We start from the raw sequence: 12,409 nt of genomic DNA on the forward strand, positions 1-12,409 counted from the left end.
CTGCTGTTGAACAGTTGCTAGCAGCTGGGCCTGAGTAAGCCATGCAAGATTGTGGTAGCTATTTACTTGGTGGTTACTGCTGAGCATGGGCCCCTTGAGTCTTCCCTCAAAGGCCAAAACAGACCTGGAAAAGGCCTGACAGATACCAAGGCTTGAAGGCTGGCAATATTGTTGTGGTTGCCTAGCAAGGGCAGCTGTGAGCATTTTTTCTTAAAGCTTCAGAAAGCTTCTATTATTTGGGGGCGGGGTGTTAGATTTCAAGTTTTTCTGCAAATTGTAAGAAGCTGTTTCTTGTCTGTTTATGGCTCTAGTCTCTGGATTTAAGTATCCACAGATCTGGCCATGATGATAATTAAATATATTGATTATGGTGGAAATATTCTGCTTGGACTTTGACAAGCAATCTGACACTTTCTCTCCCCTGTGGCACAATAGAAATCATCTGAAATTTTATGGTTCAATTCATGCAGATGAATCTGAGACTTGCTTTTGCTGGTAGTTGGGGGGAATCTACTGTAGAATCTACTTGAAAGGATTTATAGTTCCTTCATATGTCACCTTGCATATGGTTTTTGTAAGGGATGCAAATTTCTGAAAGCAATAATTGCTATGGGGAGTGCACCAAAAAAAAAAAATCTGGATCTGGGAAATCTGGATCAGGGTTTCAGAGGGAAAAAATCCAGGTTTCCTGAAATTCAATGAAGATTCTTTAATTTAGATTGGCAAGATTAGAGAATCCCAGATTTATTCAGCAATTACTTTCTATGAGGAAATCTATCCAGGTGATATCCAGGGGGGCTAGGGGGGGCAAGCAAACTCCACCAAATGTTCAGGGGAACTATACTTGACTGTCTTCTAAAGACCCCTCCCCCCACAAGTTTCAGAAATATTGGATCCTTGGGTCCAATTCTATGAGCTCTGAGCAAGGTGCCCCAGCCCCTCTCCTTTGTTTCCTGTGGGGGGAAAGTCAAAGCTGACTCCCACTGCAGAAAAACAATGGGGCAGGGCTGCCATGGTTAAGGCACACTTTCAAATGTAAGGTCAACACATAGAAAGGCTAACTAAACCAAACATATGCCCTCCATCCACACTACCCTAAGCAAGCTGCCCATCACAGCCACTCTCCATTGTTTTCTAGGGCATGAAAGCTGGCTCTCAGGTCAAAAAATTCTAGGGCAAGGCTTCCATTGGCCAGATACACACTCGCAAATGCAAGCTCAACCCAGAGCAAGTCTTACAGGACCAAACTGAAGCAAGGGAATGGAATCCCTTCAGGACCAAAGTTAACCCAGGAGACCAACATCAAACTAGAGAATCATGTCAAAGCAGTAAATTCTAGTCAAACCATACTGAAGCAAGGGACACAGCTGCAGCTTAGGCTAACTGAACCAGTGTCACTCACAGAAGTCAGGCTGACAGAAGAGCTCCTGCACAGATTGGCTGCTCACTTCCCCCTCTCTGCCTGACTGGGTCCGACTCTGTCTGACTCCCCCTCCCTCCTCCCTCCCTTCTCTCCCACCCCTGTTGGGAAAAAATGTGGAAGAAGCCCAGGAATGAGTCAGCCTGAGGCTGAAACAATGTTTCCCGGATAAAACTAAAGTGACCAGGATATATATGGGGGCTTGGATCTAGGTTCCTGGATTGGATCTGGGATTCTCTGATTTGATTCAGAACAGCCAGATTTAGCTGAATTGACAAAAATCTGTCTCTCCTCCCCCAATCCTCCACCTGAATCGTATCCCCCTAATTGTCTGTATTCCTGAGTTACATAAGAAATATGAGTTGGACATGAAGCAGAATCTTGGGAGGGAAACCACCCACCGTCTTACCCCATCTTTTCTGGCCAGTCATATGAGGTGTGTCAAGCAATTATGCCCATGTAATAAGAGCAGAATGGAGAACAAAAGAGAAATGCAGAGTGTTGGGTAACTCTCTGATACTACCATGAGTCAAAACAAAGATTACAAATCAGAAGATAATTAGAATGGGATTTATGCAAAATTCATAGGAAAAATAAGTCAGCATGACTGGATCAGGTCTCAATGTCTGGCAATATTGATCAATAAGATACAGTATAAAAGGTCTCCCAGAAGGGAGCTTTGCATTCACAACAGCTGTGATAGTCTTCCAGCACTCTGCTTGGTGAATCAGGTAAAGTTATTTTTTTTTAACCTCTCCTTTATTGTGATCTGGGTTTTTCTTTGATCCTTCCTTAGGGATGGCAAGGATGCTTAACATCTCTGCTTTTTAGAGACACTGATACAGCTCTTCATTATGCTAAGATAACATGAGGTCTTTGGCTGGTGGTGCAAGAACCGTGGAGGAATGAATGTTCTTTCCAGAATATCTATTCCGGTTGTCTTTCACCTTTCCAGAATGTGCATCAGCCATGATGACACTAGGACTTAACGTGTCCATAACACTGGAAGTTAGTGTCTCCAGGGTGTGACAGGCAAAATGAAGTCTTTCTCCAAACAGTGTGTATACTGTCAGAAGAGGTGTTGAGTGGCTGGCTCAGCTGGCTTTTAGAAAGGAGACTAGATGTGTTCAGGGAGTGGAAAGGGTTTCTCAGATGTTCAGAAATGGCATACTAGATGCTACAACTGATAGCTGATGGCTATTGTGGGCTTCTCTGAAGTAGCCAGTGTTGGAACCAGATGGACTTACAGTTTGATCCAGTAGAGCTCTTCTTCTACCATTAAGGTACCATCAGGACTTCTTCCTAAACTGAAAGAAGTAGAATGTACAATCCATATGCTACTGCTAACTTACTCCAATGCTCAGTGATAAAGGCAATGCTGTCTTGCCAGCGCAGGGGGTACTAGCAAATACCTGATGTTGCCACTTTCCTCACTTGGAACATAAGATGGCACCGCATCAACACAATGCATGTGACTTCTTGTGGCTGCTTTATAAGGTGAGACAAAATATGCATAAAGCAGGTAGAGCCACAGGTGTCAGATCTAGCTGTTGGTCACCAGTAGCCTGTTCATGGTCTGAAGCAGTATATTTTAACAGAGAAGGCTGGAAGAGTAGAGCAGATCCCCTGTGGAGTTTTATGGTTTTCCTGAGGTTTTACCTTACAGACAGATCTATCAATACCTGTTAGCCTTGGTTGTTCAGTGGTGCCTCCAGATTCAGAGGCAAACTATCTGTGATTCTCTGAAGTGTCCAATTTCCCCCCATCAGCTTTGAATCTGCAACAAATCTTTTCGGAGGGTCCATTTGGGCTCACTGGAACCCCACATGAACTTCAAACCCCAGCTGTGTGCATTCAATACCAAAAGCTGTAAAATTTTAAGCATTGTATAACGTGTAAAATTGTAAATGGTTTACTTAATAGTATATTGTTTCCTGAAGGGTGAGAGGCTTGCCAGTAGCTAAAGCACTTCTGAATGGAACTTCCATGTCCAGAAGAAGTATACCGCTGATCATAGAGAGGGTGGCCACTGGATATAACTTTAATGCTCCACTTGTGAGACAACGGTGGCCATGGCTGGGGACAAAATCTGAGACTATATGAACTAGATGGTCAAGGAAGATGAAGCTTAGAATTTTTTTTTTTTTGTACAGGAAATCAAATTTAGAGAATTTGCTTGAGGATTTTCCTTACAAATAAATTTCAGCTGTAGTTCTATGTGGTTCGTTATTAATACTCCATAAGTTCTCAAGCAGATTCTCAAGCATGCCACATGGAAGGGGCCTGGATTCAAATTCCTGTCCAAGAAATGAACCACGCTAAGCAGAAAAAGTTAAATCCGTCTCAATATAACCAACCCTCTTATATTGTTGTAAAGCCCAACAGGATCACCTCGTGTGAACTTCCCTGGGCTCTTGAGAAGGAGCACAGATTAACTTTATTTTCAATTAAATCGAGATGGCTTTTCTGTTTTTTCCAGATCTGAAACCAGAAAGGATGTGCTCTCGTCAGGATAAAGATCAATGCCACAAACAGGAAAAGGAAGAAAGTTCCTGCTGCGGGAGCCGGCGCTCTTCCAGCCCTGAGAAGGATAGTTCCTGCTGCCGTGAACGGAGGAACAGTGGAGGATGCCACGGTAACCGGGAGCCTTCTTGCTGTGTTCCTGGGAAGCCCCAGGTGCAGCAGCAGCAGCAGATGCAGCAGCAGCAGCAACAGCAAGTCTTCCAGGTGCCATGTCAAAAGCTGAAGTAGCCACAAGAATTCTTATAAGAGCATAGGATGAAAAATGGCACCACTTCATCACACCACCTGTGACCCCCTTGAACATATCCTGTTGGCACACAAATCCCAGTGAAATTGTGTCATACGAAGGAGGCTTTCCATCTACATTTCTCTACATTCCATCTACATTCCATCTTCCTCAGGGGACCACAGCATCAAAGCATGAATGCATTTAATTATCAAAATCCAATTATTTGTTTCCTGGTTGGCAATGACTGCCCAATTGCATGAATAAATTGATAACTTATAAAAACCTTTGAGTTGAGTCTTTTCAGCTTGTTTTTCCTTTAATAGATGGATGGATCAACCGATAGAATCTACAGGTCTTGAATTATTTCCAGTGAGGAGTCATCTTTAGTATATTATAATCACAAACTTAATTTTCAGGCCCTAAATCGATTTATGCACTGAGAGCTTTCAACAGATAATTAGCCAGGAATAAGAAAAGTGAAAGTGGAGGCAAATATTCATGAGAATTAATCTTCTGAATGACTTCAGTGTAAAAAAGGAATGATATTCATTCGCTAATCCCTATAATACAATTCCTGCTGCACAGCCTACTGCTTACCTGTTGTTGGGATTCTTACAATAAATGTTGAACCCTTTAGATTATCACCTGACCTATGAAATCACTTCTAAACTTCTTCAGGATCATGGTTGTTGTGGGTTTTCCGGGCTGTATTGCCGTGGTCTTGGCATTGTAGTTCCTGACGTTTCGCCAGCAGCTGTGGCTGGCATCTTCAGAGGTGTAGCACCAAAAGACAGAGATCTCTGAGGGCCAAGCTACACATGATGAATGACACTTGAACAGCAAGTGTATTTCTCCCTGTTCACTTGCCCTCCACTCAATCCACTTGCCGTTCAAGTGTCATTCGTCATGTGTAGCTTGGCCCTCAGTGTCACAGTCAGGAACTACAATGCCAAGACCATGGCAATACAGCCCGGAAAACCCACAACAACCATCGTTCTCCGGCCGTGAAAGCCTTCAACAATACATTCTTCAGGATCATTTAACATAGATTAGTTGTGTCTTAAATGAAGAGCCCCGTGGTGCAGAGTGGTAAGCTGCAGTACTGCAGTCCAAGCTCTTCTCACGACCTGAGTTCAATCCCCGCAGAAACTGGATTCAAGTAGCCAGCTCAAGGTTGACTCAGCCTTCCATCCTTCCAAGATCAGTAAAATGAGTACCCAGTTTCCTGGGGGTAAAGTGTAGATGACTGGGGAAGGCAATGGCAAACCACCCTGTAAAAAGTCTGCCAAGAAAACGTCGTGGTGCGACGTCCCCCCATGGGTCAGTAATGACTCGGTGCTTGCACAGGGGACTACCTTTACATTTTAAAATGGTAATAGATCCTAAAAATGCTTTCTGGTTTATATATTTAAGACATTGATGGCCTATATGTAGTTTCTGCTCAGGGGAAAAAAATCAGACCAGAGAAATCTCATTCAGCCCCACTTTGCTGTAGAAAGAGCTTTGGCAAGCATTAAGGTTTCCCCAGGACAAAGGAAACACCATAACTGTCCAAAGCATTTAGCTTTATTTGTGTTGAGATAGTAGGTAGAATTATTTAGACTTGTTCTAAAGACATTCAAGGTCTCTCTCATAAGTTCTTCCTCTAAACCATCGACTCAACATGTCTGAGAAAACGCAACAATGGGGTTCTTTGTCTATGGACCACAAGGAATACTAGGGGAAGGTGCCTGTCAAGGTGAATGTGGGGCAGCTGCAGAGTAATGCATGCACAAACTGTTCTTTATGGGGGAGGCGGTGATGGTGTTGGGAAACAAGGTTGTATTTGCACTTAACCAAAAACTACATTGTCCATCGATCCAATGAGTTCCTTCTCCTGTCCAAGAAAACTCACCCAACAGTGGGCCCCAAAGAAAGCAAGTGTTTGTGGGCACCCACAATGGCAGGAAACTTACTGGCACGGAAAGCATTGCCAACCAGCACAGTGCAGCAAAAAAGTGCTTCTTTATGATAGCAAAGCCAATAAATTATTACCTTTAAGTCCTGTTATGCCATGTTTCCCTGTGCTTTCTAGTTTCGTTTCCATGATGACGGGCAGGAGAACTCTCCTCATCCTACTCTGCTTTGCAGCAGCCCAAGACTACCTATTTAAACCCACTGGCTGCTGGCCTGTCCTTGCATTGTGCATAAACACACAGAGAAAAGGAGGGCTAGATTTTGGTTTTTCCTTCATAGGAAGGAAAGTAGAGAAAATAGAGATCCACCCATTTTTTACTAGTAAAAGTGGGAAACTGGACAGGTTTCCAATTGAAACCATTAACCCAAAGTTGATTGAAAACAAAGACAAAATGTTGGCAAGCTCTGCTGATCAAGAGAGTCCCATTGCTGTGCCAGACAATAAAAAAAATCTGACCGGATCAGTCCTTCCACATGGAATTCTGATCTGGCAAGAGTTGGGCAGGTGTGCATGCACAATGCACACGCCTGCTACCTCCTCCTCATTTCTTTCCAATTTTCACACTAATCTGCATAACATAAGATTTTGCAGCATCTGGAGGCTCAGAGGTTGAAGGAGATCCCTTCCTCCTCAAACCAACGTGTACATGCCCACCTGGATGTTGCCGGACTTTCCTTGCATTGTGTGTAAAAATGCACAGAAGGGTGACACTGGTACTGAGGCCACCTTGTTGCCTGCTGCTCCCCTCCCCGGCACAAAGCAAACCTTTTGTGATTTGATCCCTATGAGACATTCAGTGCCAATGGCATTGCCCAGGAAACACTGAAGAAATATGCACATGTCTGCTACACACATACCATTCCAGCCCACAGGGTGAAGGACTCAGTCTCTGCCCTTTTGATCCAGTAGGTTTCATGATGAGTATAGAATTGCAGTTAAGGAAAACAAGATGCTGCTACCCAGCCCACCCCACGGCTTGGCCTGCCTTCATGATCTGTGTGTGGTAAGAACTGAAACATGAGGGGTTATGGACAGTCCACTGCTGGCTGCCCCGAAAAGGGTTACAGTATTATATCTGCCCACTACTACCTCCCCTTTTTGCATGCTGACGGGCAGCAGTGCAGGACCTCCCCATCTTGGAATGGTTTTATTGATTGCTGTTTTTATGCTGTGGTCATTGTTTTTATGTTGTATTTTAATCAATGTTGTACCTCGCCCTGAGCCTGTTTGCAGGGAGGGCAGGTTAAAAATATAATAAATAAATAAATAAAATAAACAAAACATACAAACTTTTAGGCGGGGGTGGAGTCATTACAGCATTCCAGAAGCTGCTTTAATGAGCTGCACCAGTGATGCCTCTGTGTATTTTTGGCTTCCCCCCCTCCCCCATTATGCATACCCCTAATGTCTGGCTGCCATCCAGAAAGGACAAGCAACTCAACTGCCATTCTCCCCTGAAGCTGTTCTGCCTCTCTCTCTTTCCTCTCTAGAATGCTTGATTTCATTGGGCAGAATCAAAACATTTTCCCAGAGAGGCAAATGCATCCCAAGAGTAGAAGATGATAGAGAAAGCAACCAAGACCCATTTCTTATATAAAGTCAGGAACATCCTCTCCTATCCACTCAAGTTATCAAAATTTTGTTTGGTTGCCTAGCAATAGCTACTGAGGACATCCACTTCTTAAAGCTGCAGGCACTCCATTTATCATTTTAGTTTTTGCTGATGTTTTTGCTTGCTTGTTTTCAATTTTGGATTTTTTCACAAGCCTGTGGCATTTTCAGGTTTGGGGAAAGCTCAGTCTTGTGCATTCATTACTCTAATCACTGGACTGAGGTATCATTACATTTCTCCAAGTCGAGAATTAGATATATTGATGAATAATTGCACCCAAAGAGTAGCTGTTTGGCATCAAGTCTGATTGGAGGGAGGTGTCCAGTAGAGTGCCACAGGGCTCAGTGCTTTTCAATATTTTTATGAATGATCTGGACGAGGGAGTGAAGGAATTACTCATTAAATTTGCAGATGACGCAATTCTGGGAGGGGTAACAAACACCCTTGAAGATAGAGATAGAATTCAATTAGATCTGAACACACTGGAAAAGTGGGTACAGTTGAATAAGATGAAAAATTAACATAGATAAGTGTCGGGTTTTGCACTTGAGTAACAAAAATGTAAAGCAAGCATATTAGATGATGGATACACTTCTGGTTATATAGAGTGTGTGAACATGATCTTGGGATACTGGCGGATGGAATGCTAAATATGAGCAATCAATGTGATGCAGTAGCAAAGGGTGCATGCAATCTCGAGGTGTATCAACAAAGCCATAACATCCAAATCACAGGATGTCTTTGTCCCACTTTATACCACAATACCTCATTGATCTGGCCACACCTGGAGTATTGTCTGCAGTTCTGGAGGCCTCACTTCTAAAAGGATGTGGACAAATTGGAATGGGTGTAGAAAAGAGCAACCAGGATGCTCAGGGTCCTGGAGACCAAGCCCTATGAGGAATGACTGACCTGGGAATGTTCAGTGCGGAGAAGAGGAGATTGAGGGGAGACATGATTCCTCTCTTAAAGTATTTAAAAGACTTTCGCTTAGAGGAGGGAAGGGAACTGTTCATGTTGGCAGCAGATGATAGGACTTGAAACAATGGATTTAAACTACAGAAGGGAAGGTACTGGCTGGACATTATGAAAAACTTATTCTCGTAAAGAGTAATCCAGTAGTGGAATCAGCTGCCTAGGGATGTGGTGGGTCCCCCTCATTGGCAGACTTCAAGTAGCAGCTGGACAAATACTTGTCAGGAATGCTTTAGGCGGCTCCTGCATTGGGCAGGGGGTTAGACTAGATGGTCTGTAAGGCCCCTTCCAGCTCTACAATTCTATAATCTCCAGTAAAAAGAATCAGGTAGAAGGAGATGTGAAAGCCTGTGCTCAAGACCCTGGAGATCTGCTGCTCTTCATAGTAGACAATACTGACCTTGGTAGACCAATAGTTTGACTCAATATAAAGCAGATTTGTGTGTTCTGCCCTGTTGTTTGCCTCCAGATCCCTTACTTTGCTTCATACAACTATGAAAAGCAGAATATTTGTGAGTTCTGGAGAGTCAGTGTGGTGTAGCGGTTAGATCATCAAACCAGGATCCAGCTGACTGGGGTTCAATTTCCCAATCTGTCATTAATGTTTTCTGGGTGACCTTGTGCCAGTCATACACACTCAGCCAAACCCACGTCACTGAGTTGTTGTGAGGATAAAAGTGGAGGAAAGGAGAATGATGAAAGCCAATTTGTGTCCCCATTAGGGAGAAAGGCAGGGTGTAAATGAAGTAAATATATAAATAATAAAGTTTGTTACTTTTACTGGCTAATTATATCCCACATATTAAAAGTCCTTGGAGGTGCTTAACAATTCACTTTGATTTTACGGTCCCCAAAGAGGTAACAAATGGATTAAATCTCTGGCAGTCCATATTTTATGGTAGGTGAGTGGAGTTGGTCATGATGGGTCTCAACTTGTGTCAGCATAGTTGTGTGTGTAAGAAAGGAAGTCAACACTACATTTGCACCAACTAAACTTTAATGCCTTCACAGGGGTATCAAAGCAGGGAAGTGAAAGTCAACTATTTCCCAATCAGAAGACCTAGATTGTGACTAGAAGACCTTAAAGAAGATTGTTGTATAAGAAGGGGTGTTATATGCAGCGACAGACATCATGTATCCTTTTCTTCTTGAAGGCATCTACTTCATCTGATCTGGTACACATTTCACTTGTTTCACTTGAGAAGAGCCACTGCTACCACCACAGCATCCACCACTACTCTGGCTTAGCTGAGATGAGTAAGATCCTCCACCGCAGCATCCGCCACTTCTCTGGCTTTGTTGAGAGGCTGAAGATCCTCCACCACAGCAACCTCCACTTCTTTGGCTTTGTTGAGAGGCTGAAGATCCTCCACCACAGCATCCACCACTTCTCTGGCTTTGTTGAGAGGAGAAAGATCCTCTACGACAGCATCCGCCCTGACCACCACTTCCACCACCACAGCAGCTCCCTCCTCTCTGTTGCTGTTGGCTCATTTTTGCTGCAACTTTGGATGAGCAGAGAAAGAGAGTGTTATTTTGAGGTCTGAATCCAAAGGGAGAAAGTTCTTTGGCACTACTGTTGAATCAACAACACTTGACACTGCCTATAATAATTCTATTGTTGCACAAGTGTTAAATTAATTCTTAGCAGTCAGCATTTAATTCTTAGCACTCAGACCCCTCTCTATGCTGAGAGGGCCGTTTATGGATGGAATATCATAAACTTCTGCCTCCTATGCCATAAGTCTAAGGTATTGCTTGGCTCAAGGCAGAGAGCATGTCAACTGGGTGGGAGGCTGGAAAATGACCAGACCATGAGTCAGAGACAGTTGATTGACTGACAGCCCCTCCATGTCCCAAAGAGATGCAGAGATAACAAGGATTCCCAAGAAAACCCTTGCCAAATCCCATCAGCATCCCGCTACACTACCCCTCACCCACCTCTCCTAATCACAGCTATTCAGCAAACTTGATAGTTTTCCCATCCGGTGCTTACCAGGTCATCAAGCAACATTTTCACCTATAGTCCATCCCCGATAGTCATTTCAAGCCTCTCTCAACATTGTTCTACCTCCAGACAAACCATTAAGCCATTGTTTTTGAGAGCAGGACGTTAAACTTACCCCAGTTAATGTTTTGCCCTGTAATTGAGCTCCCCAGCCATGTGCTCTCTCTCTGTGTTCTTGGACCTATTCATGCACCCCCAAATTCATTTGGGCCTTCTCTTCCCTCTTCTTGTCTCCGTGAAACCTTGGTTGTTTTGCTGCCTCCGTGGACCTCTGCTCTTCGAGACTGCTAACTATTGCCCTCCCTAAAACCGCTTTCTTCCATTTTCCTCCCTGATTTTGTTGGTTAGCCTTATATGTGTGCTGTGTGTATTTGTATTATTGCATCTGCCTGATTTATTTAAGAGTTCTCTAAGGGAGTAATTCCCATAAATATAAGTGGAGAATCCCCATTACCCCCTCTCACTTGCCTTCTTAATGCTAATTCCCCCAACTAATTCCCCCAACGATTTGTGTAACAACTAATTCTCCCAACTATTTGTGTAACAATCGTTGTGAATAAACAGTTTAAGCACGGAGAATTCTCCAGACCAAAGAAGAATCACAGCCTTTAGTGCTGCAAATGTGAACCGGTCCTTGAATAATGTATAGCAAAAACATCTCAGAACCCTCTGAATGGGAAAATGAGGGTTTTTTTTTTATTAACACAGGACAACCAACATCAGGAATATTCCCAACTGGTGTTGCTGTTCATATGATGTTTATCCTTGCACCCAATGTAAAACAGTGATAGCCCTTCTGAGATGTGCCCCAAAGCATGGCTTTTAAAGGCAGTTTTGGTTTCATCCTAAAAACTGTGAATGAGAAATCTTGTTTCTAAGCCAGTTTTGCTTCTACAAGATTGGTTGACGTACAAAACCTACAGGCTATATGCATTCATCATCACCTTTGGTATGTGTTTGGTGGCATTTTGTAAGAATATGATTTTTTGTCTAAGTTGCTAGTCCTTATGAGCATAGAAACATGGTTTTTTTCAATGCCAAGAAGAAAATGCTAACAGATAAGAAACAACAAAGAAGTAATGAAAATAGTAATTTAAGCTAATTGCCTCTTGACACAATCTCAAAGATAAAATCTTTCAAGAAGTTAATCATCTTTTCCATACTTAACATGACCATACTTCTGCAGAAAAAGTTTCATGTCTAGTTCTGCCCTGTTTGCTTGAGATAACAGAATCATAGGATCATAGAGTTGGAATCATACGGTTGGAATCATAGAATCTAAGGACCAAGCTACAAGTGACGAATGACACTTGAACGGCAAGTGGATCGAGTGGAGAGCAAGTGGAGGGCAAGTGAACAGGGAGGAATACACTTGCCGTTCAAGTGTCATTCGTCACTTGTAGTTTGGCCCATAGAATCACAGGGTCATCTAGTCCAACCACTTGCACAGTGCAGGAAATTCACAACTGGCCCCTGCTCCATGGCCAGAAGATGGCAAAACACTGTTAGGATCCCTAGCCAAACTGGCCTGGAGAAAATTGCTTCCTGACCCGTACCAAATAATACCATAGTTACACATTCTATAGCCCATTTCAGAGTGTCCTTTAACGCTTCAGAAAGATTGGCAACTTCTCATCCCGGTAATAATGCTCAACGGGAAACACTGCCAGTACATGCATATTCAC

The 12,409-nt window shown here is 43.2% G+C and overlaps 1 long non-coding RNA gene across 1 annotated transcript; it reads left to right on the forward strand.

The window, feature by feature from the left end:
• Nucleotides 1–2,018: 2,018 nt before the first annotated feature.
• Nucleotides 2,019–4,461, forward strand: LOC129335161 (uncharacterized). The gene is made up of 2 exons (XR_008597569.1): nucleotides 2,019–2,151; nucleotides 3,900–4,461. It is a non-coding gene; the product is annotated as an uncharacterized LOC129335161 (long non-coding RNA).
• Nucleotides 4,462–12,409: the final 7,948 nt, after the last annotated feature.

This window comes from Eublepharis macularius, chromosome 1 (assembly GCF_028583425.1).
Source record: "Eublepharis macularius isolate TG4126 chromosome 1, MPM_Emac_v1.0, whole genome shotgun sequence".
Lineage (NCBI taxonomy): Eukaryota > Metazoa > Chordata > Lepidosauria > Squamata > Eublepharidae > Eublepharis > Eublepharis macularius.